Genomic DNA, 25,032 nt, shown 5'->3' on the forward strand with positions numbered 1-25,032 from the left:
TGTGGGTGTGCATCCCTCTCAGCAATCCATGATTAATATATGTTTCTACTAGAGTCTATGTTTTTAATAAACTCCACAATAACGAGCCCCAGTTTGCTCAGGGAACTTAATTTTTCTAAATGTAATATTCTGGAGGTTATGGCTCCCCAGGTGGCTTACAAAGGACAAACAAAAATTTGGGAGAAAAGCAGGGTTTTTTGCAGAGTAGAACCTAAATGTGCATCCCCATTGCAAACAGGAGGAGGGGCTGTTGTTTGCAGTTTAGAGTTCCCAGGACTGTTTGCCACGGCCAAGGGAAATGTTTACTACAGCTGTAATCTGTTATGTGCTGTTGATTTTAATTGCTTTTCAAAATGTGAAGACAACTGTGATATTTGGAAGAGACTGGCAAGCTGCACTAATAAGCTCTGTTGTGCAGCTGATCTAGTTCACAATGTGCTCTGCAGGCTTTCTCTGCAAAATGTTGTCAGTATCCTGGGGAGTGAGGAAAGAAAGGAAGGATCTTAGACATGTCCAACCCAGCCAAAGAAGTGAGCCTGATTAACTGCTTCTCTTGGATCTGTGTCCGCAGAAGACCCTTAGAAGACCCTACAGAAAGCAGCCAGCTATAGCCAGAGCTATGGCGATACTAATTAATGAAGTCTTATTGTAAAAGCAACACTGAACATCAAATTTGACACAAGCTATTTGGTCCAACAGTAACATAGCACTTGGGTTAGAAATGGGTAGCCAGCAAGGCACCTTGGTTGAAGGCTCAGAGGGGTTTCTCAAATATTTGGGAACACTCCACTTTCAGGTTTATGTCCATCTGGAGGCTGTTCCCAAGAGGTGTTTCAGTCCCTGGTCTCAGCTGGTGATGTATGAAGGAAATTCTTTGTTTCACTCTGCTAGGGAAGTGGTATTCTGTGACACTGGCTCACCTAGAAGTGGATTTGAGGTGCAGTGTGGGTGCTGGGTACAGCTGGGTGCTCTGGCGTGATGAGAAATGATGCAGTCTGCTGCATCCAGCCCCTTGGAATCCAAGAGTGTGGGCTTCTTCCTGAGGCTTGTGTAGAGTGCATTTTTCACTAGCAAGAGATGAGCCAAATGAGAATGACATGTCAGAGGGTTAAGAAGATTTGCCTCAGCAAAGCTGTATTGTATAGACTCCACAGACAGCTTTTTTTTTGCAGTTGTGAGCTGAAAAATCAGAAAATGAAGGAAAAAAAATCAGCAAGGCAACTAGTATAAACTGGCAGATTCAAACACAGTAATGGAGCAAAGCTACTGCTCTCATCCTGTCACACCCAGGTACCCAGCAACTTTACAATAAATCTGGTTGTAAACATGATTTTCAGTCATGGATCGTGGTTTCTAATCTCCAGAAGACCTAGGTGTGAATTTTCTGTATGCAAGTCACTTGGCTCAAATTGCAGCACCAGAAGTTACCATATCTATTTAGAAGCAGAAGTGGATGACAAATATGAACTGATTTTCAGAAATGCTTGACATCCTGGTAATTTCAAATCAAGCTGTGGATGTTCAGTAACTCTGGGGAAAAATAAAATTAAGAGACTCTTGATTGTTTCCATGTGCCAAATATTAATTCTTGGAAGACTGACCTCACACATGCTGGCTCACTGCTTTTTTGACCTCACTGAGACCCGTTTTCCTCCTCTGGATTATATATGGCATAATAATGATATCTCTCCCTATCATTTGTCCGAACAATGTTATGTAAATAGTAGATATGATTAATTGATGTCCACCTCACATATCAGGAATAGGCAAATTGGTAACTTAACCTTTTCTAAAGATTTTGGCTTTTTAACTGTTAATTTGACAAATAAGTGAAAACTCCAAACACTTGCACTTACATACCTTGTTAAAATCAAAGCCATACCTTACTGATATGAATGTCTGCAAATAAACAGGCACTTCAGATTTTCTTGCATAAACAACTGGAAACAGGTCTGAGCAAACAGAGGCAAGTCCGTACCTTCACCATCCATTCCTTGGAGCCAGAGCAACACTGCAGGTTCTACCTGCCAGAGCCCTGCCCGCACCTCCCCTGCCCCAGGGTTTCTGTGTCTGCACTCCAGGTCTGTCCTGATAGCGTTCGACTGTAACCTGGGCTCAGATTAGGAAACAGGGACCTGCCCTTTCATTCCAGGCAAACAGCTGAGGAGCGGCGCTGAAGCGAAGACCCTCAGCCCGGATCCTTGCCCAGGCCGTGTCAGGGTGTGAACACGCCCGGTCTGTGCCCTCCCGGCGTGAGCTGGGCCGTGCCGCTCGGCGCTCCGGCGGCAGCCGCGCTGGCCGGGGCTGGGTGCGGCACTGCGCCCGCCCCGCGCACCCACTGCGCTCCAGCTTCTCCAGCTTCCCCGGAGAGCGCCCGCCCCTGCTGCTCCCCCGCACCCCTCTCCTCTTCTCACAAGGGGATCAAAGGTGAAAAAAAAATATCCTTATTATATTTATTTATTTATACCGGAAAAAAAAAATTAGTTGATTGCTTTGGGTAAGCAGGACCCCTTCATACTTCTGTGCCTATGGTGACCCAGCTTTAATCTTCATTGGGAATTGATCAAAAAATCCGTTTGGATGGAAAGCTTTCCTGGAAACTCTGCTCTTACAGGACAAGTGCCTAGCTGAGACTCACAAATGAACCAACTGTATCTGGAAAATGCACCCCAAAACTTCCTATAATCTAAAATGGAAACTGCTGAGTGCCTTCAGCACATACCATATCAGCATACATATCATACGTCTGTATACATATACATATGTGTACATACATATCACCAGCTCCTCGGGCACACAGGCAGCTGCCATTCTGCAGAGCTCTGTGGAGGTGCAGTGTGCGCAGCCCTGACTCACCCACAGAGTGCAGCTCGGTCTGACACAAACCTGCCTTGCCTGTGACTCTGGCAGGGCTCAGGGTGATGAGCACACCACTCTGGCATCTGGGCCACATTGGCCTGCCTTTGCTGAAGGGCATGGAGCAATGGTAGCAAACACCAACCACATTCACCTTGTGTCATACAACCCCAGTAATCACACTTGGGGGAGAAAGCAAAAGTGTAGCTCAGTGTTGGAGCCAATGCATTATATACTATCTAAAGAAAACAAGACAGGCAGAAAAGCCTCTTCACTGGCTCACTAAAGAGATACTCATAGTCACCGTCCTGCACAGAGGTAAGACTCAAAACAAACGTGCTACCAGCTGACCAATTAGACACAGGCACTTAGAATGTTACTCCATTAGCCTGTACCTTTTAAGGCAAAGCATTGGGTCCTCTCCTTGTGTTTGTACAGTTCCTTAGCATAACTGGGCTTTGATCTATAACTGATATTCCTACACCTATTCAATACCTAATGCATTTAAGGGATATCAGAAAACTGCCCAGTACAACTGGCAAGTAGCCTGGTTGTCACAGGGCAAACTAAGGATAGGACAAAGAAAACAACTTTCAAAGAAAAGTAGAAACAAAATGGTATGATAGTTTTGTGCTGTGGCTACTACATAACACTACATAATCTGAATGAAAAAAGAAAGCTTTTGAAAAGTTGCTCTGTTTTAAAAAGCAGATATTAATTACCACATTAACCTAAAGGGAGAATTACAGAATCTAGACTTACTTTTTCCAAGCAGTTTAACTTTAAAAAAGCTAGTCTTTCTTTTGGAGGGAAACAGCAGTAAAGAATCAAAGCTTTATCATATTAGTGCTGTAACTCAAAGCAAAAAGCCTCATGTTATTTCAAGTCCATTTGTACCTCTAATACACTTGAAATTATCCCAGCCATTGTATTATGATTGTTTGCTGAGATTTTCCATATGATTAGTTTCACTCTGATTTATTCATTTTCTATATTTAATTTTTACAACACATTTTAGTTTTTCTGAGACCAAACATTTTGTTTCCAGCGTCTTCTCTAACTAGCAAGAGTTGAATGATATGACCAATTAAAAGCAGATTACACTGCATGGTGTATTTCCATTATGTCTTCAGTCTGTGCCTAATAGCACTGTTTTTCTTTCTACAAAATATTTTGGTTTCCTTGAAGAAGTCCAGTGACAGAGATGAAAACAAAGATTAAATTATCCAAACACAGATGCTCAAAAGCAAACATATAAGAACCGCAGTACAAGGATCCTTAGAAAAGTAATGTTTTAATTTGCTAGAGAACAAATATTAAGAATATCAGATTAGAGGACATGCTGAGCATTGGATTTTGAAGGAAGCCACTTAAAAACATCCCGTTTCTTTAAATGACTGATCTTATCTGTGAAACAATAACAGGCTTTTTGCTTCACTTCGTCATTTGGGAAGGTGTCTCAGACCAACAGCTGTGGTGGTCATATAATTTCAATTTCCAGCCTAAACACACTTACAGCCACACAATCTGAACACTCTGTTCCAGGGATTCTCCTAAGTGACACTTCTTTCATAAATAGCTTCTGTCGTGTAAATGCCAATGGACACATACATCGTTTTCATCCAGTCACCTCTGTCCCCTCAATAATTCTCCAAATCTCTTCAAACAGTATTATACCCTCCATTCCTTGGGTGCCCAGCTTCCTACAGGCTCACCTATATGTACCTATTGCTTACTGATTTTTGTTTCCTTGCATCCTCTGTTCTTGTGTCTTATTTTTTAGCTTTTGGTCTGTGTAACATACAGCGTTAGCAGATTCACCAGCCATGTGCAAGGGAAGGAAAGAAGCCTCCTTCCAGACTTCACCAAAATGCTAGGCCTTCATCCTCATCTCCTAGAGGTGAAGCTGCAGATGACATGGCACATGAGCAGAGTTCAGCCAGGGAGCAGATATCCAGCTCAACAGACTGACATTTCCCAAGCCTGACAGACAGCTAACTTTTCTGACTATTAACAGAATTTTAAGACACTTACAGTTAAAGAATATGTTTTAAGATGTTGGTTCAGGGAATTAATTTGAATGTATTTGAATAGGTTTGATTCAAACTGAAAATAAATAATAACTCTACAAAAGAACCCAAGAATCCTAAGAAAAGACAAGCTTTAAATGAGTGGGCTGGACATTTTAAACAATCCGACAGCAGAGAAGGTTCTTACAGCCTATGTGTGAGTCAGTGACAGAGCTGGTACTAAACCTTAGCTTTGCAGGTCCTGAATCCAGGGTCCCTCCAAGGCACAAAACTGGCTACTAAAGTAAAGCAGCTTATGTGTATTTTCAGAGTGAGACAAGAGACTGGAAACTGTGCTGCTCACCTAACTCAGTTAACAGCCAGGTCAAAAGGCAGGATACCAAACTGGATAGATCAAACATCTATCTACGATGGCATTGCTAAAAGCATGTGAAATATATAACTGTATTAACAGATTCTGTAGTGGACTAGACTCCTTGTTATCCAGGCAACTCAAGTAGGTGATCATTTCTAATTACATATCGGTGAATTTCCCAGTTGATCAAAAGCAATATTTTTATGAGCTCCTCAGCATTCCCTCAGTCTTGTCTTAGCTTGAAGAGAAGGAAAACCCCTCACTGGTAAATGAGGCAGTATGAAAGCAGACACAACAAAAAGCACAGCATTGCTTAATTAATTGGGAAAGGAATGAGAATATTTGTCTTGTAGGTTTTTTGCATACAAGGTCCTTCCCCCACTTAGGGCGTGTGTATTTGCCTTGCTTTTCCAATTACCATGTACCAAGTAGGCAAGGAATAGATTCAAGCAGGAAGCTTGAAGGTAATTTTTAATGTCCACTCTGAGGTTACCAATAGGATCTGTGTCCCTGTGTTTTGTCTAACTGTAGGCTAAACTGCTACTTGTAGGTATAAGCTAATTTTGTATAAATCAGATTTAAAGTGGCTTAACCCATTTACACTTGCAGCTGCAGCAGCTTTATTCTGTGGGTCCATCATTAAAGTAAGCTAATTGTACCATTCTGGTTACTGACCTTCTCCAGTACAGACACCCTGCAATAAAGTGAAGGACCATAAATTTAAAGTAGTTGAATGCAGTGAACACGTTCTTCACATGTTCATGCTGTAAGGCATTTCTGCCTTAGGAAAAGAAAATAGAACTGAAAAATCCCTCACAATTCATTACACATTAAAGAATTGCAATTATTCACTTGTTTTAAGAATATGATCCATGTGTGGTTGGTCAAATAAGCAGGGATTCCTTCTCATAGGCTGATATGGTATGAAAAATTATTTGATCACACTAAAGTGGCTTCTAAATGCAGCTTTTTTACAGCAGCCCATAACCTTTCATTAGCTGTAAAGGAATGCACTAACCCTCACCACAAACACAAGGCCTTACACAAAATGAGTGTAAGGACAAATTAATTACGTAAATAAAGCTTGAAATAGCTGATCCATTGAGCACAGGGGATTGTGGTTTCTCTAGAATCACTTACCCAAGCCATTGTCAGTAACAAAACTGTAATGCAATATCACATAGCATGTGAATCAGCACCTTCAAACGTGTTCACCTTTACACTGAAGTGGTGTACAAAGGTGCTAGCAGAGCTAGCCTGGCCTGCACCCAGAGCTCCTTAGTCTCTGCAGAAGAAAAGGAATCATTCATCGCTTTTCTCATTAGGCATATCTATCCCTTATAACATTCAGGGTCAAATTTCAATTTCAGACCTGCTAAAGCACAAAGGTGTCTGAATTTCTCCATCAACAGTTTGCAAAAATACAATCAATTATATGCCCCCCCAACACTGTTTCCAGCAGGTGGGAGTAGAACTGCTCTTCTGGCTGGTTTCCATCCACAGAACAGAATGAGAACTCCAAGGTATTCAGCATATCATGATACACTGCTGCTCTATATCCATGGTGTCCTGAAAAGGAGCGTACTTCCCAATTTGCAAGAAACTAGCTTCTTGAAGGTTAAACATTATTCAAGGGAGGAAGGAGATAAGCCATCCTATAAAGGATGTTGGTAATTCATAATAAATACAATGAAGGAAAGTAAGATCATCCTGTTGGAAAGCACTGTGAAAGGAAACAAGGAACCATTTCCTCCTAAAACCACACATTCACCATGCTGTTCATTCCCAGCTGCTGAGAGTGTCATTATCAGTCACGTTATAAGGTGACATCGACTCCTACTGTTCCCTTGGGAACTCATGCAAAAACTTGATAGAAAACAAACTGAAGGCAAAGGTATTTGAAAACTTGGAAGAGTTTGCAAAGATACATCTGCATTTTGATATTTCTTTTCTTAGCAGTACTCATGCCACAGACAACAGAAACCTATGCAAGCAAGGTAAGGCCATTTTATCAATTATTTCTGTAAGCAGTGACAGAGAATTGAGCAGGAAATGCACTGAGAACTGGCAGGCAGAAAAGCCATCTTCCTGTGCAGTAAGAGGGCTGCCTGACACAAATACCTCAAGAACCTCATGGCTACAGAGATTAAAATGCCCCAGAGACCGAAGGACACTGAATAACTTAGGGTTTGGCAAATTCACCTCCTGAACATTGTTGGTTGCCAAGAAAATTCATTCTGACTCACAAGAAGCCATATGTATTGTTCCTCAAAAGGATATGAACAAGTATAGTACTGATGGCCCATAAAAGCAGTTAAAAAATCCCACAGCTTTAATAGATTTCTATCTGGTCTGAAGCATAATTCTGGTCTGCAGAGGAGACCTCTTTAGGCTCACTGAAGGGCGCCTGGCCAAAAAGACTTGGCAGATGGCCTGACTGGGAAAGAGAGCAAAAGGACGGAAGCAGAGGTGACCTGGTAATGTGTCAGCAAGGAGTGGCAGGCCTGAAAAAGACTTTATGTGATAGAGGCATATATTCAAAGCCTATTTTCCTACAACAGTTCTGCCCTGCAGAGCTCTTCTCTCTCTCTCCTCTCTCTCTCTCTCTCTCTCTCTCCCTCTCTTTTTTTTGGTTTGGTTTGGTTTGGTTTTTGTTTTGTGTTTTTGGCTTTTTACTCCTGTGCAACAGGAGCCCTGAGGAAACACCACCTGACCTTCCCAGGACTGATGCTTAATAATTGATAGTGCTGTTTGCAGAAGTGTCAGGATATTTCATTACAAAATTTGGCTCCTTAATTGCTAGATTTAGTTCTAAATTATTTCAGAGAATGGCTGACTGAAGATCTGCATATTTGTTGAAAAGATTTACAAAGGGAACAAAACCAAGCCATAGTAGTGTTCAGCCCTATCTGTTAAAAACACTGGCTTTGCATATCTGTAAGATCTTCTATCTTGGACAGCAGCTTGCTTTTCACATAGTCATTAGTCAAACTGCATAGCATGTCTAGGCAGTAACTAAAGTTTATAGTCCACTAAATGGATATGTCAGTAAGAAGCCGAAAAATTCTGACTCACCTAAAGCAACAAAAGAAGATGATAGCAAATAATTCAGATCTACATAATAACATTTTTCGACTTTGTTTGATGTTTCTCTTTTAGGTTAACTAGCAGAACTCTTCAACTCTGTTTCCAAAAATAACTCTTTTCATTCCACACCTGTAAGATCTTCCCATTCTACACTGACCAGGCTGGAAATAACAGGCTTCCTGGTATTAAAAAACTTGGATTTCAAAATACTGTTCACATGTCACGAGTTTGCATGTTTCCACTAGTTTCAAGCTTTTAACAGAATTGTAAAATCACATCCAATGAGGATGTATCACTTGTATCTGGTAACTTATCACTCCCTTAGGGTCTGCATTCTAGCTGTTGATGTTTGTCTAAAAGGACTCAAGTGTGCTAACAATATTTGAAAGAGAGAAGAGACAAATTGACAAGACACACCGAGAAAAGCAGGGATAAAAAAGGTATCAACATCCCTTCAAAAGCTGGAACAGAGAAAAGATTTAAGAGTCCTTTTTTCTTACTGGCATAGGCACCAAGGCAGGATTGCTCAGATTCGGAGCCCAGAAACACTGCTCTTCTCTGTAAGTAAAGGAGCTCAGTCTGATTTTTTTGCTGAGAATTCACTATTTGTTTTAATGTCCCCACAAACTACTTGGCAGCAGCACAAAGGTTTCTTCAGACAGCTGTGGGATATTACTGAGCATTTCATGCTCCTAGCAATGCAGTAATTCCTTAACCACTGTATAATTAAGGGCTTTGTTGAGGTCTGGTGACATATTTGTATTCTTGCAATGCTGCACCTTGTTCCATAGGTCAGACTGACATGCACCAAGAAAACCACCGAACTTCTAGGCGTTTTTAAACATAAAAATATATTTCCAATATATTTTCTGCAAAGATGGATTCTTCAACAGTCTTTTTCACAGCTGGTAGAAGTGTAGTCCATCTCCAGCCTACTCCACTCGTCCTCCCCTTAGAACATAACCATTCTCTGCATTTGCTTTCAGTCACCGTTAAAGCCCCAGTGCTCAGAGAACTGACTTGGCTTTCTCGAGGTCACAGCAGGCTAAACATTGAGCCTTTTGTTCTCATCACCCAATGAAAGGAGAACAAAATGCCTGAGTGGACGATTCTATCTTATTTGATCATAGTTTATAATTTCTTCCTTTATTTCCTGTCATGGACTTCCCTGGGAAAGAAAAGAAGCAGCTTTCCCTGCCTAGTGTGTGATTTCCCTGCCCTTCTGCTGACAAACCAGATGGCTGGTGCTGACTGGCGATAGTATTACAGTCTATGCAAGAGGCAAAGGGGAAATGACTTGTCAACATTCAAATAATAAAACTTGCAACTGCCACATTTCACTGCTGATGACTTACTTATATTTGTCTTTTCAGAGCGTTTTCCACCCTGCAAAATCCTAAAAAAATACATCGAGGAATTAAAGATGGATTCTAACAACCCTTTTTAATGCAGGTGCTTCATGAAAATCTGCTGTGAAATCATGTGGATGATTCATAGGAATGTGTGCAGAAGCAAGCACCCTTCTTCTATGCTAAGTACATTTACTGAGAACAACATACCATTGACTGCAAGATGGGCAGTTACATCTCTTAAACAGGCATTCAGAGAGCTGATAAAAGCTTTAAACAACTTCAGTAGCAAACATGGATCACCTTTAATTGCCTAATTTCTTGTTTTTAGTGCCATTTCATGTTTCATGTCCCAGCAACATAAAGATATGAGAACTAATTGAGATACTATCAGACTTCTGCATTTTTCCAGGTTCAACAGTATTTGTTCCTTTCATGTACAGATATTTCAGATTTAAGGAATTCTGGCTCAAGCTTTGATATATGCAGAGACAAAGATAAAATGTTGTCTCAAAGGATTTTATATGAATTTCCAAATTCTCAGGTATAGAAAAAAATTGTAATTAGAGATTAGTACGTTAAAATTCAGAAGGTAGTATAATATAAAAGTGATATTCAGGGCAAGTATGGGCATTCCAACCTGCTGGTAGAGTAGAAACTACAGATTGACTTTTCTACAGTGACTAAAACCCCTTGAGGCTTAATGTAATTTAACCTGCTTTTCTTAAGGAAGTATGCTCAGTGTAGGCTTTGGCAACATTTTATTTTTCACACATGACGAAATAACCAGCAAAACATCCTGCCCTTTCTCACACAGATGGAATAAACTGTACAGTTTTCCATGAGAAGACTTAAAGAGGAAAGAAAAAAAGAAAAAGAGAAAAGAATGAAAACACAGAACCAGCCCCAATCTGATCTCTGTTGAAGATTTCCCTCTGTTGAAAACATGATGTTTGGTAGAATATTCATTTTCATACTGAGTGGGGTTTTGCATATCCATTTTATCTGCAATTTTGGATGTTTTTCATAATCATTAGTGCCTCCACTGAATAGGGAGATTTAAATCCTTCAGTCACACACTGTTCTATGTCTTTCTGTAAAAGAGGTTGGTGAGAAAGACACAGGGCTGAAACTCAGGACATTCCCAGAGAACACTCCTGATTCTCTCACGGTAAGACATCAAGAAAATCAGTGTCAACCTGCTGCAAAATGTGAGTCTGGATTTGGTTTATGCATCACCTTTCTATCTATAGAAAAGGGACTTTTTAGAATAGAAAGTCTTCAGGGCAGGGAGGGTGACTTAGCAAGTACTTGTGAATTTTCTGGCAGGTTGGAAGTCTGATTTCAGCACTGGCCTCCAGGCAAAACTTTAAAGGTAATGCAAGAGATAACAAACTTTAGTGCAAGTTCCCTGTGAAGCACCTGGGTGCTATCAGTATCATTATCTGGCTGCCTTGTTTATTTGATGGCTATTGCATTGCTTCTGGAGGGTTAAGAGTTAGATCTAATGGTGTTTCATATATGTATCTGGAAAAAAGTAAGACATGTCACATAATTAGTAGCAAAACAGGTGTGAAAGGCCTCACATATTTTCAGTGGAACGGGATATGCAATTATGAATAGGATTTTTGAGGATCTGTCCAGAGTAGGAGAGACAAGAGCTGAAATTTTGCTTCCCTGTGAGTAGTGATACTTGTGTAAATGTCTGCTTCAGTGCAAAGGAAGGTGCCAAGCACTTATTAGAATAATTTGCATCTGGCCTTTTATTATTATGCCTTTCTTCTGTGACTCCTGTCCTCTAGATGTATAAGTAAATTTTTCTGGGTCTTCGTACTAACAAAAAATTACAACTCTCTTCTAAACAAGTTGTTTGGAAGCGGTCAGGCAGAATGAAGCTGGAAAAACAGCTATGCCTGGAACTATAGGCTGAAAACACCTTTGAAACATGTTTGTACCCAGAACAGAAAGACTTGGGACTGTTGTTCACATAACAAGATTTGGAGAGAAAGTCCATAGATATGGCTAGTCCTGAATAAGTTCTTATAAAATATTTATTTCTATCTTAGAAATACAGAAAAATTATAGAAGAGTTTAATTTTATCTTCAATGTCTGTAATATTCTTTTAAATTTCAAAGGGCTAGGGAGAGTGATTCTGGCATAAGATGGTATACATGAAATCTACTGATGTCCTAGTTTAAAATAAATGTGCAGTATCATTTTAAATTACCTGTATATTAAGTCAATCTTCACATTCTCTGCCATCCACCTTCAAAACAGATACAGCATTTCCTCTGAAGTATAAGGAATCAAGAACTGTTGAGTAGATAATGATCTAAACATGAATGTGCTTGTAGCAGCAAAACCAGTTTCTACAGTGAGATGGACATTCTGTGGGTGCTGCCATCAAATAGGGTAATTTTCATGTGATTGCTAACTTGGGAGTTTCCCCACCCTCTGGCTGCTTGCTGAGAATATATGTCACATAATCCTTGAGACACCTAGTTGATTTTTTAACTTCTTTTCAAGATATCTTTAACTTCTATTCAAGATATAATTCAAGTCTGAATTATAAAAATAATAACACCCAAAAATAATAACACCAAAAAATAATAACACCCATGTTTTCCAGATTTAGGAAGTGAGTATGCTTTGACTTCCACTATGGTAGCTGCTTTCTGTGTGACTCTTTATACAGCTCAGTGATGAGGTGCTAGAAATCCTTATTCTTTTTTGGTGACAGTCCCACCTGCAAGTTGTGATGGTCATGCCTTTTCTGCAGTCATTGAAAGAAGAAACCTTGCTATGTGACCCTTCACTGATGATGGGCTGGTACCCACGCACACGCTCCTGTTTCTGTTTCTTCCCTTAAGCTTTGGAAGTACTAATGAGAAGCTGAATGCTGTGCCCTAAGAATATAAACCACAAATATTTCAGTTTCAAGGTAAGAAAGAAAAAGTAAAGAAAGTAGTGGGTGAAAGGAAGCACTGGTGAAAACGAGCCTGATTTGATAGCTGATAATCAGTTTGAGAAGACATTAAGCTTCAAGCAGTGCACATGCATGGCAAGACTTTCAGAGGTACATAGTCTTGTTAAATTCTTGAACTATTTAGTGAGAGAAAGCTACTTGTGGGTAGAGTCAAGTTCCAAAACACAGTCCTTCTACATCCATAACTGGAAGCCAGATCTGAGGCAGGTTGAAATCAGAACACATCTCTTATACCTGTGACAAAGAGAAGCTTAATACAGTACCCAGGGTTGAGGACTGCTATTTGGTGCTGAGACTGGCTTATTCTGTGCAGCAAATACTCTGGCTGGTTAATTCTGTCCAGCTGCATTGAGGAGAACATACAATTCTCTTCCTGAAGAAGACCTGGCATCTTTCCTCCTTAAGCATTATCCAGCTACAGTTTTATTATCAGAAAACATCTGGGCCTGTGTGTATTATAGCATTGTTGCTATAGGGTAGCAAGTTAAATCAATATGCAGCCAAAAGAAAAGCAGCAAATGTCTGTTTTCTGGCTATTTTGATGTATGTTTAGTTAAAGTGAGAATCTTTCCAGGTTCAAAGATGCAAAATCCTACAATCTGGAATCCCTTGAAACTCTCAGTTTTTAAGTATCTGTACTCCTTGTCCTATTAATTATTGTATCTTTTAATATTTTCTTCTTCCCTTCCTAATGTCCTACAGGTACTGAGTATTATTAGCTTCAGTCACAGCTCTGCAACTGTGAGTGAGTCTGACTGCTGTGACACCTTGCAAGAGGTCAGTGGGGCAGTCTGTCTGCCTCTGCACAGCAGGCTCTGCTGTCTCTGTGCCACACACCCATGAGTTCTGTTTCCCAGGGTGGCACCAACAGACCTGCCTTATATTTAGCTACTACCAGTCTCATGATGCTTCAGAATGTCCTCAGGTAAACTTACTAACTCCTCTGTCAAACCCATGAGTCAAGCCAGACAGCTTCTACTGTCTCACACGTTTGACAAGAAGGCCAGTCCTCAACAGTTTTTCTTTTTGGTTAGAAAAACCTGTGCATTAAGTGAAAGAATGACATCCACCTTAACACATCTGCTCCTTTGAGCTTTTCTTAACCAAACAGCCCATAAACCTCCAATAACCAAGGGAAATTAACAAATATGCTCCAAAGAGCTGCAATACCCTACACTGCAAAGAGAAAGCAGATTATAAGGCTTCTCCTTTAGCAAGATTTGAGGACACAAGGCAGACAGCCAAAAAAAGTCACAACTACCTTCTCTTTGCTGGGGTACCTTCCACTGGCAGCCAGAGCTGGAAGAAGGGCTACAATGCCAACAGGTTGTCAAGATGTTTCCAGAAGGAAGGTGGGAACTCTGTCTAGTTTCCATTTTATTGCCATTTTCTTCTCTCTCACAACCCTATAATCTCAGTTCTCATCACAGAGATACAGCTAAAGATAGTGAGTAATTTATGTCAAAAGTGCTGGCTTGGATGTTGCCACTATCAAATACCAGCTTGGCCAAATGGACTGAGCAATGTGGCCATCTGAGAGAAATCTGCTAAGAGGCAGCTGCAGCTGGAGAAGAGCTAACATTCAGTAGGAAACAGAACCATTGAAAAGCAGGTGTAAAAGAGTAAGATATGACATAGAAATAGAGGAAGGTGAGCTTCCTCTCTCTTGGCTGTGAATCCCAGCTCATTTGTTGTTTTCCCTTCAGCCATACCTTATCTGTTTGCATGATCCTTCCATACAACTGAGAAGGATGTGGGAGCTCCTGAAAGGCACCTGTATTGTACCTGAGGTACAATACACTGGAGAAATGTATTGAAGTGTCTGTAGAGCAACACAGGATAAGACCATTTCTCTTTTAGATGGGTAATCCTACTAGCTGTGGGAGAGGCAGACCCGTCTCTCCACATTCTCCTTAGGAGGTTGGCTGGTGTGTTTATATCCAAATTTGCTCGAGCAGCTTTCTGCAAACCTCTGTTCTATTTCATATTTGCAACACCAAACTCTGCTTCCATCACAGGTCGTTTACTTTCCAAAGAGCTCCCAGTCCATTCCAGCCTTAATTGAAGATATGATCTACACTTCCCTCTGTTCATGCTCTTGGGATATCTCCAGATTCCCAACCCTCTTCACCCCCACACAGAGCCTTTGAGTAGTCCTTCCTGGAAGCTCACCCTGGCTTTTTGTTAACTCCTCTCACCTGGATGCTTTAGTATGTACTCATCATCTTATTGTTCGCTTTCCCCTTTTGCTTATAATTTTCAAAATGGTTTCTGAAAGATCTGGCATCTCTGTCCCCTGTCTGCCTTTATGTGGACTTTGACTTGTGATGCTCAGACCCCCTCGTAAGACCCAGGCATGCTTCCACAGTTCCATTCTGCCCGCAGGGAGGGGCTGTCAGGAGGCATCTCCACTACAGTGTATGCAGGTATTCTGCAGGAGCAAACGACTCCCCAGCTTTCCTTAATGTGTTAACAGGGCTACTAAAACTGTAAAAGGGAAAAAGTTCAACAGGAAAGGCAGCGGTGACCAATTCCTTCCTTAGACAGTCTCACCGACTTCAGCTCTGCCACTCTGAGCCACAAAAGGCAACGGCGAAGGGAATTCGGGGGAAGTAAAGTGGGGCAATGAACTGCACAACTTACACGTTGCAGGAGACACAGGCCCAGTCAAGTCAGAGCATCACTCAGGCCTATGAACAACAACTGGGTGTTGCCAAAGTCCAAAAGCAGCTGCAGGCAAGTCTGTAGTGGTCACAGAATGGCAATTCAGATTTCTTAATGGCAAAGGAGGTGTGATTGAGTTGAGTCTGTGAAATGTGAGAAAAAATCAAGTAGGCAGGATACATTCAGAAAGAGAGTAGACAGTTGGTACCTCATTGAAAAAGTCTCTATAATAGAGTGGCAGTCATTAAAAAATTAATAGAGCATCTTGGGTTAAATGAAAATATGGATTTTAGCCAAGAAAGAAAAACATATTTTAAACATTTGCCAGATACTTGTGGACTGTAGTTTAGGACTTAGGCGAAAACATCACTGGACACCTTTGGACAAAACTGATCTCTCAGGTAGTGCTAATAACATAATAAGATATTTCAGGAGAATGCCTACATCATCTGTACTAATGCTGACATTCCCTTGCAAACTCCTAAAAGGCATACAGAGAGAATGACATTACCCAGTGTTTGGCTTTTTAAACTCTGGATGTACGAGAGCTAGCTCACTACCAAGCACTTGTACACACAGAGTCCTCTTTCTCTGAATTGATTGTCTATTAAAGCATTGCTAAATCATAAATTATATCTTTTACTATTATGGAGCTCCTTGTTTAAAAGGGCACAAAAACATGAACAGGACTTCAGTGGTAAAGCATTTCTTAACCACGTGGTGACCACCAGCAGTCCTGCTGATAACTCAGAACCAGAGTTCTCCTTTGTTTCACAGGACCTGGGCTTTACTAAATCTACACATGGTCCCAAAGACTGTGACTTTGATCTTGCTTTGACATACTCATATATGCAGTGCACCTGTAAAGGAGATAAATTTCCTTCAGACTTGCAAACCCTGGACTAAGCACTCTGCATAGTTATTTGCTTAACTAATCCAGCCAAAGGAAAAATTTGCCTGAAGGAACATGCCAGCAGTTTGCTGAACAAAGGCTGATTGTGCTCCAGATGAATTTCCAGGCTTTTTCTGATTAAACCCTGATAAATACTCCATAGAGTAACTTCAGGTTGCAAAACATGTTCTGACTATGATGGTTCATCAGTAATCTAATTGTTAGATCCCTGGTTCTATGTAAGAGCTGAGAACATTCTGTGCACAATTGGACTTTCCTTTTCTATAAGTTTCATGTTTATTTGACCACAAAACATTTGTTAAAGGTCACTTTCATAAGCACCATGAAAAAATCCTTTAATCTCACATAACTCAGGCCAAAACTATTATGGTGATTTGCTATTTTTGTCACCATGTGACAAATGCCAATCTAGCTGCTCCCCTCCTCCAGTGCCACCAGGAGATGACACATACAGAGGAGCTGAACATTGTGGGAAAAAGGTCTGCTGTGAGCCAGATACTTTGGGCCCCTAGAGCTGCAGAGCACTGTGTGAGTGAGAGGTACCCAGAGACTGCCTTTGTGTGAGCGGCACAAAGTTGCAGAAGCAGCTCTGACCTCTCCTGCACAATTCCTTTCTGTATATAAAAAGAAACAACGAATGAGTCAGAAATAGGGAGAGAGAATATGGGAAAAGGGCAGTCATGTTTCAGACCAGGAAGAGAATGGGGATGGAAGCCAGCTCTGTGGACTGGAGAGTTTGTCCAGCTGCCCCTGCCACACTGCTACACCCATAGCACACACTGAAATGGTTTCCTGCAGCACACAGCTAAAAGTCAGAAAGGCACCCTGGAGGCATCAGGGTGAACAGTAGAATTACACCCTGAAGTTGCTGTGAAAAGGAACAAACTCTTAATCTCAGTCTGTCAGTTATCCCAACCTAGCTCACCCTTCTTTATTTAATGTTGTCTCAGGATTCTGGTAAAGAGGGGGAAAAAAAAAAGTCACATTTTCCTGTACTAACTACAAGTATTCCAGCATATCGAAATGCCAGGTATAACCTTTTGCACTTGATTCTGTATATAATAAAATGCATTAATAAATGACCAAATCTATTTTTACTTGCTCTGTATGAACTTGGAAAAGAAATCTTTAAGTGCCGGTTTTTTTGTTTTTGGGGTTTTTTCTGTCATACATTTACACTGGCATATTATTGCAGAAGGGCAGGCAAGTGCTGAGATGAGAACATTGGTTTGCCATTATCTGAATGGTCACAAAGTGCTGAGTTTTGCACAAAATAACTTTTTACTTCAAAGTTTCTCAGAAGATCTGAGTTGTTTGCACAAGTTTGCTATTCTAGGGTTGCTCACAAGTGCTGAACTGTAGAAATGTTTGTTATTGCATTAAAGACACTAAGTGCTAGATGGTTGGTTGTATTTTTCTTTGGTTGGTTTTGGCTGATTTGTTCTTAGGGTTTTTTTTTTTAATAACACTGTGTATAAATTGTACTGAGCAAACCCAAACAATTAAATTCCTAAGCCCCCATTAAAGCTAATGGCTTAATTATTTATCTGTTTCATTTCCCTACTTCCTTCTGGCAAATAAGCAACTGTAAAACCATGTTCTGAGATTTCCATTTAAAGTGCTAGGAGGATAAAAGAGTGTAATTGCAACAATTATATGTGAATTCTTTAATGAACAATTTCTTAAACTATCTACAATTAATGACATAAAAATCTTAGAAGTGATAGTGTTCTTAAAAATATATATAAAGTCTTAGAAGTGATAGTATTATTTTTCTGATGAAAAACATAAATCTCAATCGTGTCTCACCTGCAGGTAAATTTTGCTCCCATTTGCACCATGTAAACAAAGTAGCTCTGCTTAATTAAATTCTTGTGGTATCCTGAGGACAATACTTTGCTAGTCGATTAACAGACCCAAACATTATAGATCAGATGCAAAGGACTGCCATATTACTTTGCAGAAAGGCTTTCATCCTAAAAAAGGGAAGATACAACACTTTTCCTGCCCTGTTATGCAAATCAACAAGCATAATCTTTGCCTTCCTCATTTTTAACATCCTTCAAATGAAATGAGAAACAGAACAGGAAAATGCAGACAAGAAGCTTCACTTTGGATCTTTTGAACACTGGAGTTACTAACAGAGGCAACAGTTTTTACAGGAAATGTGTGCTCTGGCCCTAAAGCATTCCAATGCAATTTGGGCATTTAAATCCTCAGCCAAAAATACACATTAAAATATCACGTTTAAATAAGAAAAAAGCAGCTTAAGAATTATTTACCTCAAGGATAATTACATTATGCAGTAAAGTTAGAACTGACACAAAAGAAGCAATATACTCCTATGTTTTTGGCAATCCTTTATAAAATTTCAGAATTCGTGAAATATGATTTTAAATTATTGCTTCTTAATGGACAGACACATTCTTGTGAAGAAGCTCTGCCTTACACACAGACACCAGCTTTCAAAGTGATATTTTAGAATTATGGCTGCTGAACGAGTCCCTTCTGAGAGATGCAACACTACTAGCAAAGCCGACCTTAGAATCCAGAATTTCATTCTTTCTTTTTCCATTATTCAAAACTATTAAACCTGAGGCTTTTCCAACTAAAGATGATTTTTATTAATGTTGTCAACGAGGAATTGCTGTCTCTATTCTGTTTTCAATTACTGGACAGTTGGAATTAATTATGGCATCTGGTTGGTCCAATCTGTGAGATTCACTGAGTTCACTGTCTAGCAATTTGGTGGTCAAGCTGAGGGCAGCTGCACTGTGAATGGGCACCACACCATAACACCCTTTGACTGGTTTTGCAATTAAGCCCTTTCTTTTCCACTGTCTCTTCTTTTCTGTCAGCCTCTTGCTACTGGCCAGGCTCATCTCTTTTCATGTTCTCTCTCACACCAGAGCGCTGCACAGCTTCTGGTATACCACCTGTGCAGGGCATACATTCTCACTCTAAGTTTCCACATTGCTCTTTTTCATTGAACGTTTCCATGGAAAGATGCCTGAAATGCTGTGATCTTACCACAGTGTTTGTGAAATACATTTCACCCAGTTCCCAGTGGGAAATGAGCTTGGATATGAGTAAACAGAATGTAATCAACCCTTCTGGTTTACATCAAACTTCTACCAACACCAGATATATGTCTGCAACTGACAAAATGTTTGTCCATCATTTCAGAAATATTTACAAGGAGAAGTGATAGCTACAGGACAAAGTGGCCTGTACATAAGGGTAAGCCTGCCATTTTGATAGCTGATCTGGGGTGCTCTCTCCCGTACTGTATGGTAACACTAAGGATAGCTCAGTAGATGGACAGCTGGTTGAACCACAACTGTACAACCTGCCTGACAGCCCCCTCTGGCTGTGTTCATAAGTGTCCTTAACTTGGAAAACATCAGGCTAACACTGTGGCTGGTGATACAACACTGGTCAGTGTGCTCAGGACTCTAAAGTTCCTGTTGCTGCTGGTGGCAATCTCTAATATAAAGTTCATATGGCATCTCCTTTAAAGTCAACCTGTGGAGAAACTTCCGAGGACACGCTCTGATCCTACTGGTGCCCATCATCCAGGCCCACATGCTCACTTCAGCACAGTGCAGATGCCAGTCTGAGTGTACCCCCTTGGTGAGGCAGAGGGAAATCTGACCCCATTTCCACAATCCCATGCACTACAACTAGGTCAGTGATTCATACTGGTGACTCACTACGGTGCCTGCTGATTATAAACATTTCACTGGATGCCAGTTCTTTAAAAACTTTGCTGCAGAGGCCAGAACTTCACACAACATAGTTACATGAAGTTGGTGCTTTTGAACTTGAAATGGAATATACAAAAATAAACCGAAATCCATTGAAAAGCAGATTCATCCCTGTCAACTCCTTCTTCTTCTCTACTGAGCAGTGGCCACTAAAGGAAGCCAAGTCACCAGCTCAAGCTTGCAGTCCTCAGCTGGCAAAAGTTTGCATTATTACTTTATCACGATATGGCATTACCCAGCTGTAATATAGTGTATCACATACTGCATCAATCCAGAGCCTGATAATGACTGCAAGAAGAAAAATTATCACCTCAAATGCTTTAAAGAAAGATTTTGCTTCAATTAATGCTATTTTCAAAATACAGTATTTTGTTGTTCCTATGATTTCCTATATGAAATCCATGCTCTCATGCTTCAGTTCTTTTTTCCAATATTTGGGAAGGTAAAAAAGGTAACTGACATTCTCCACTGCCTTGGTATACCAAGCAGTGGTATTGAAGTATTAAAGCAACTGTAGAAAGTCTTGCCATGAAATTGTGAAATTTGGCAATACTGACAAACCAGAGAGGCTTGCAGCTCCCTTATAATTAGCTCATAGGAGTACCCAGCCAGGCAAGAAACTGAGTTATTACACAGACTCCTTTGGGTCCACTTTGTGACACGGCCTCTATGTAACACCTCAAATGTTTCCATGACTTTATTAAACATGACCGACATTAACTCAAAATTCTTGATTTTTTGCCTTTTTTTTATTGAAACTTTCGTAATTTCTGAAATGAAAATAGGTTTTTCCTCCTTGTAGTGTTCCCTGAATCTGTGCTGCTAGGGTGGGGGTGTGGGTGCAACATTGCTGGGCAGCTAACCTTAGGAATTCTTCAAATTCCTTATATTCAGCTTCAGGAGAAAGGAGTGGCTTGCATTACTTGATTGTGGCTGATTTAATTTGTTTATTCCTTTACCTAGTGCCTTGTAAGTGGGTTAGGGTTCTGCACCTCTGACTTTCTTATGCAAGTAAGAATTATGACATGTTTAGAAGGTAAAGAGCAAAAACAAAACATACCAAACAAACAAACAACAAACCCTCAACAATAAAATAAAAGGCATTCTCAGCAATGGAGTGAATTAGAAATCAAATTATACAGAACTGACAGCTGCAATCCTGACAGCTGTCCTCAAACTCTGCTAGTCAAATCCTTGGGCTTTCAAGCTTGTGACAGACACATCACTTCCCCTACAGACCACTTCCACTTATTAACTTATTATCACCAGGAAATGGTGTCTGAGAGAGACACGTGCTTTGCTTGGAGCGCCTACTCGGGCAGACTGTGGGACGGAACACTTCCTCTTGACATCAGAACTCTTCAATATCCTGCTCTGCCATGCTAGCTCTTCTCTGTTTTGACCACTGTATCTGCTTCCCAGGCAAATTACCTGCACTAAGATAGGTCCATCACTGTGACATTCACTTCTGGAAGGAAAAAAACCAAAGCCCCACAAACCATTAAAATGCAACACCCTTTGGAGCTACTGGGAGCTTGCCTGCATGAGCTGGTAACAGGCTGTTCATTAGTTTGAGCTCCAGGACCTGTTACTGAGGGGCAGATTCACACAGGGTCTGGCGCCACGTCTGCAGGACGTGGATTCCTCTCAGTAACAGTGATGTCAGAACTGCCAATGACCAACAGTGCCTGCATCATGGTTTGGATCACAGAACTTAGGGCAAGAAAATTTGGCACATTTTCCTGGTAAGTGTAACAGGCCCGTACATGGGAGGACGTGTGGTCTCTTAAGGGTCATGTTCTCTCAGCCTTATCCCTAAGCTCTTCATTAACAATGAAGTAACAATTACGATTACTTGGATGCGCCACCTACAATACCACCCACAGCCTAATGTGACATCTGACAGCTGCATTGCTATTACAATGGCTTGTTTCTAATGACTGCGTTTTCTTGGCCAAGGTCTGATTCAACCCATAGGGAAAGGAAAAATTCTACGAACTCTGAAATGCTGCCAGCTCTTTCTGTAAAAATATGTCAAAATATCCTTGGGGGATGGGGCTCAAATGTGTTGTGATTTGATGTCTTCCTCCCCATTTCTGTGAAAAGAAGTGACAGCCTGTGACTAAGGAGAACAAGAAACAGACAATACCACTGTGAAAAGGTGGTAGGGCAATATTTGGAAGTAAGTCATTGATGATACAATGTCTATGCTCAAAAGGAAGGGTGGCAGGAAAGCGAAAAGTGGTTTTTTAAAATGTGACCTATGAATAAAAAAACTTGAACATGAACATAAACCAGAAAAATCTTATCGATTCTTCATTAAGCTGTTTTATTGTCTCACCTCCTGGTTTTGATTAGCTGTCATGACTGTGAGAGTGAAATATGGAAGAAGGCAACAAAAATTTCCCCCAAATGCAAACCCTCTGTTCACTACATTGTAACCACTCTACAATAAATTACTTTCACCCCGAATGTCAAGGTGCCCTCGTGTCAGTGGCAGTTCTGGCACTTTTCCATCTGTTGCAAAATCAGCTCCAGGGTATTTATGTTTAGTAGTTTTGGCAACTTTATCCTCTAGATTTGCATGACTGTGTAGGCAAGCTCCTAAAAAGAAACAAATTATTTCCAGTCTACCACAGTCAATATGTGATAAACAAGAATTTGAGAAGTTCTGAAAACTGCCAGGGTTACACATGATCATGATGAAGTATAAACATCACAGATTTTTTTTTTTCTTTCAAATAAAACAGTTCAAATGCATAAACTCTGGTTAAGAAATGCATTTAAGCAGATTTTTCCTTTCCAACACACGCAACTTACAGACAGGTCTGAACAGAAATGCTTTCTTGAATTAAGACAACTTGCATTTTAACTACACAGTGCTCTCCTACCATACTGACCTGATTATAAAGTAGTTACATCAAGAAGGCTTCAAAATGGTAAATCTCAACTTATTCTACATTTACAGTTTCACTGTGGATTAGACAGTCTAGGTGAAAATCAGTGCTTCTGAATGCTGGTGAAGAACAATACGTATTGCTTGGAAGACAAGCAAAATAAAGATGAAGGCAAACTGGACAAAGACCAGAGAAGGGCAACATGAATGTTCACTCGACTAAAAACCATGGCTTAAAAGAAAAGGTTGAAGAAATTGGGGTGACAGCACCTGGAAAAGATACAACCATGAAGGACCATGAGGAAAAAGCAAGGTCTAAGGTTTGTAAGATAAGAAAAGATGTTATTAAAAGAATAGTGACGCACTTTTCTCCATCTTAAATGGCAGGGAAAACAAGAAGTAAGTATAGTATGTGGAAGCGGAGGGTTAGTACAAACACTGCAGGAAAAAGCTCTTGAAGAAGTTAGCTGTGGAGATCCCATTCACCAGAGGTTCGAATACAAATACGTTCCAGGAATCTATAACTAACGATACCTCAGCAGGGAGGTTACATGACCTCTCAAACCTCCCTTTCATTTTCACATTTCTGTATCATTTTAGTCATATAGGAAAAAACAAACACAGAAATATTAACTTCCTGAAACCGAGGGAGTGTAGAAAGAGCCAAGAGAGAACACAGAACATTGGATTTTAGTTTCTGTCTATAAGAGAAATCCCCACTATGCACACAGCACTGAGCAAATTGGTATGCATTCCCAAAACTGTCAGGGAAACTCCCGGCCTCCTTCTCCTTTTTATCTCTCATGTATTAAGTGTTAAGGCTGGTAACTTAATGGTACTGAACATCAGATGAACTACAGTAACAAAATGCTAAATAGTCTCACTCTTTTAATAAGGATTATGGATAGAGAATGTGAGACTGCCATTGTCTTATTCCATCGTGGTGCCTGCAGACTCGTGAAAGAATATGTGACTCCTCTGTGTCAACCTTTGTAACTCAAAGTCTGCCCACCATGAAGAGAAGGGCCATCACAGTGGCCATCTAGAGCCACACCTCAATTTCCTTTGTGCAGGGAGCCTGCTCTCTGCATTCCTTTGCTTGGTCACAGAGAGCACAGCCTCTGCAGGCTGGCCTGCACCATCATCAAGTACCAGATTTCTTATCCTGGTACATTAAATGTTCTTCAGAGCAAACCAGAGAAACTTGCTTTTCTTGTTTTTATTTTGATTGCCATAGAGTTGATATAGATTGGGGTTTCACCAGATAGAGTTTTAAAAACTAGTTTGCCTTTGACCCAGGACTGTTCAATATTTTCAAAACAGCAAGAAAGGTAAATTATCGTTATCATTATTCAACACGCAGGGCTCAAATACTGGTGAAGATCAGGTTATAATTTCAGAAATTTTGTCAAATTAGGGAAACAAGTTTAAAAATAGTAATGTCTTCTGGCAAATACAAGAAAACAAGCTTCAATAAGAAGATGGCACTGGCTGGGATGCTACTGTCCCAGCAGCAGGTCTGTGGGAAGAGATCCCACAGATGGCTATAATCATTTACAGATGAGTCAACAAGATCATGGTGTTGTGAAAACAGCAGGGGTTGTGCTAATTGCCTACATGGGAGTATGGCCTGAACAACACAGGAAATAATCCTACTTCACCATCCCCTTGGGCACTTGTAAAGCCTCAGCTGAAGCACTGAGGGTGGCTCTAAGTGCCAAGAAGGGCACACACCAGCAGGAGACAGAAGGAACCCAACAAATGCATTGAGGGGTTCAGGAAACGCTGCCTGTGGGCAGAGATTACAGTCACAGGCACAGGCAAGAGGTGGGATGCCATACTAGCTTCATACATGAGGAGTCTAGAAATGAAATGTTTAAGTGCCCATGGTAGACAGGACAACAACTACTGGATTTCAGTTGCAGTTTACCACAATAAATTGATGAGGAACATATCCTGCCTCTATTATCACAGGATTTTTAAAGCAGGTGAAACAATGCCACAGTAGAATGACCCTGCTTTTGGACAGAGGGATGAACCCAAGGTTCCTTTGAATATGATTTTTATAATTTCATGGAATTAATGTTTATTATTTAATAATTTATTGCAGATAGATAATTCCTGAACT

At 40.5% G+C, this 25,032-nt stretch overlaps 2 long non-coding RNA genes across 2 annotated transcripts; both read left to right on the top strand.

The window, feature by feature from the left end:
- Window positions 1-9,531: 9,531 nt before the first annotated feature.
- On the top strand, window positions 9,532-12,487 carry LOC136364541 (uncharacterized). The gene is made up of 3 exons (XR_010744168.1): window positions 9,532-9,863; window positions 11,956-12,090; window positions 12,419-12,487. It is a non-coding gene; the product is annotated as an uncharacterized lncRNA (long non-coding RNA).
- An 844-nt stretch (window positions 12,488-13,331) lies between these two features.
- On the top strand, window positions 13,332-17,207 carry LOC136364542 (uncharacterized). The gene is made up of 2 exons (XR_010744169.1): window positions 13,332-14,016; window positions 16,671-17,207. It is a non-coding gene; the product is annotated as an uncharacterized lncRNA (long non-coding RNA).
- Window positions 17,208-25,032: the final 7,825 nt, after the last annotated feature.

The sequence above is a fragment of the Sylvia atricapilla genome, chromosome 8 (assembly GCF_009819655.1).
Source record: "Sylvia atricapilla isolate bSylAtr1 chromosome 8, bSylAtr1.pri, whole genome shotgun sequence".
Taxonomy (NCBI): Eukaryota; Metazoa; Chordata; class Aves; order Passeriformes; family Sylviidae; genus Sylvia; species Sylvia atricapilla.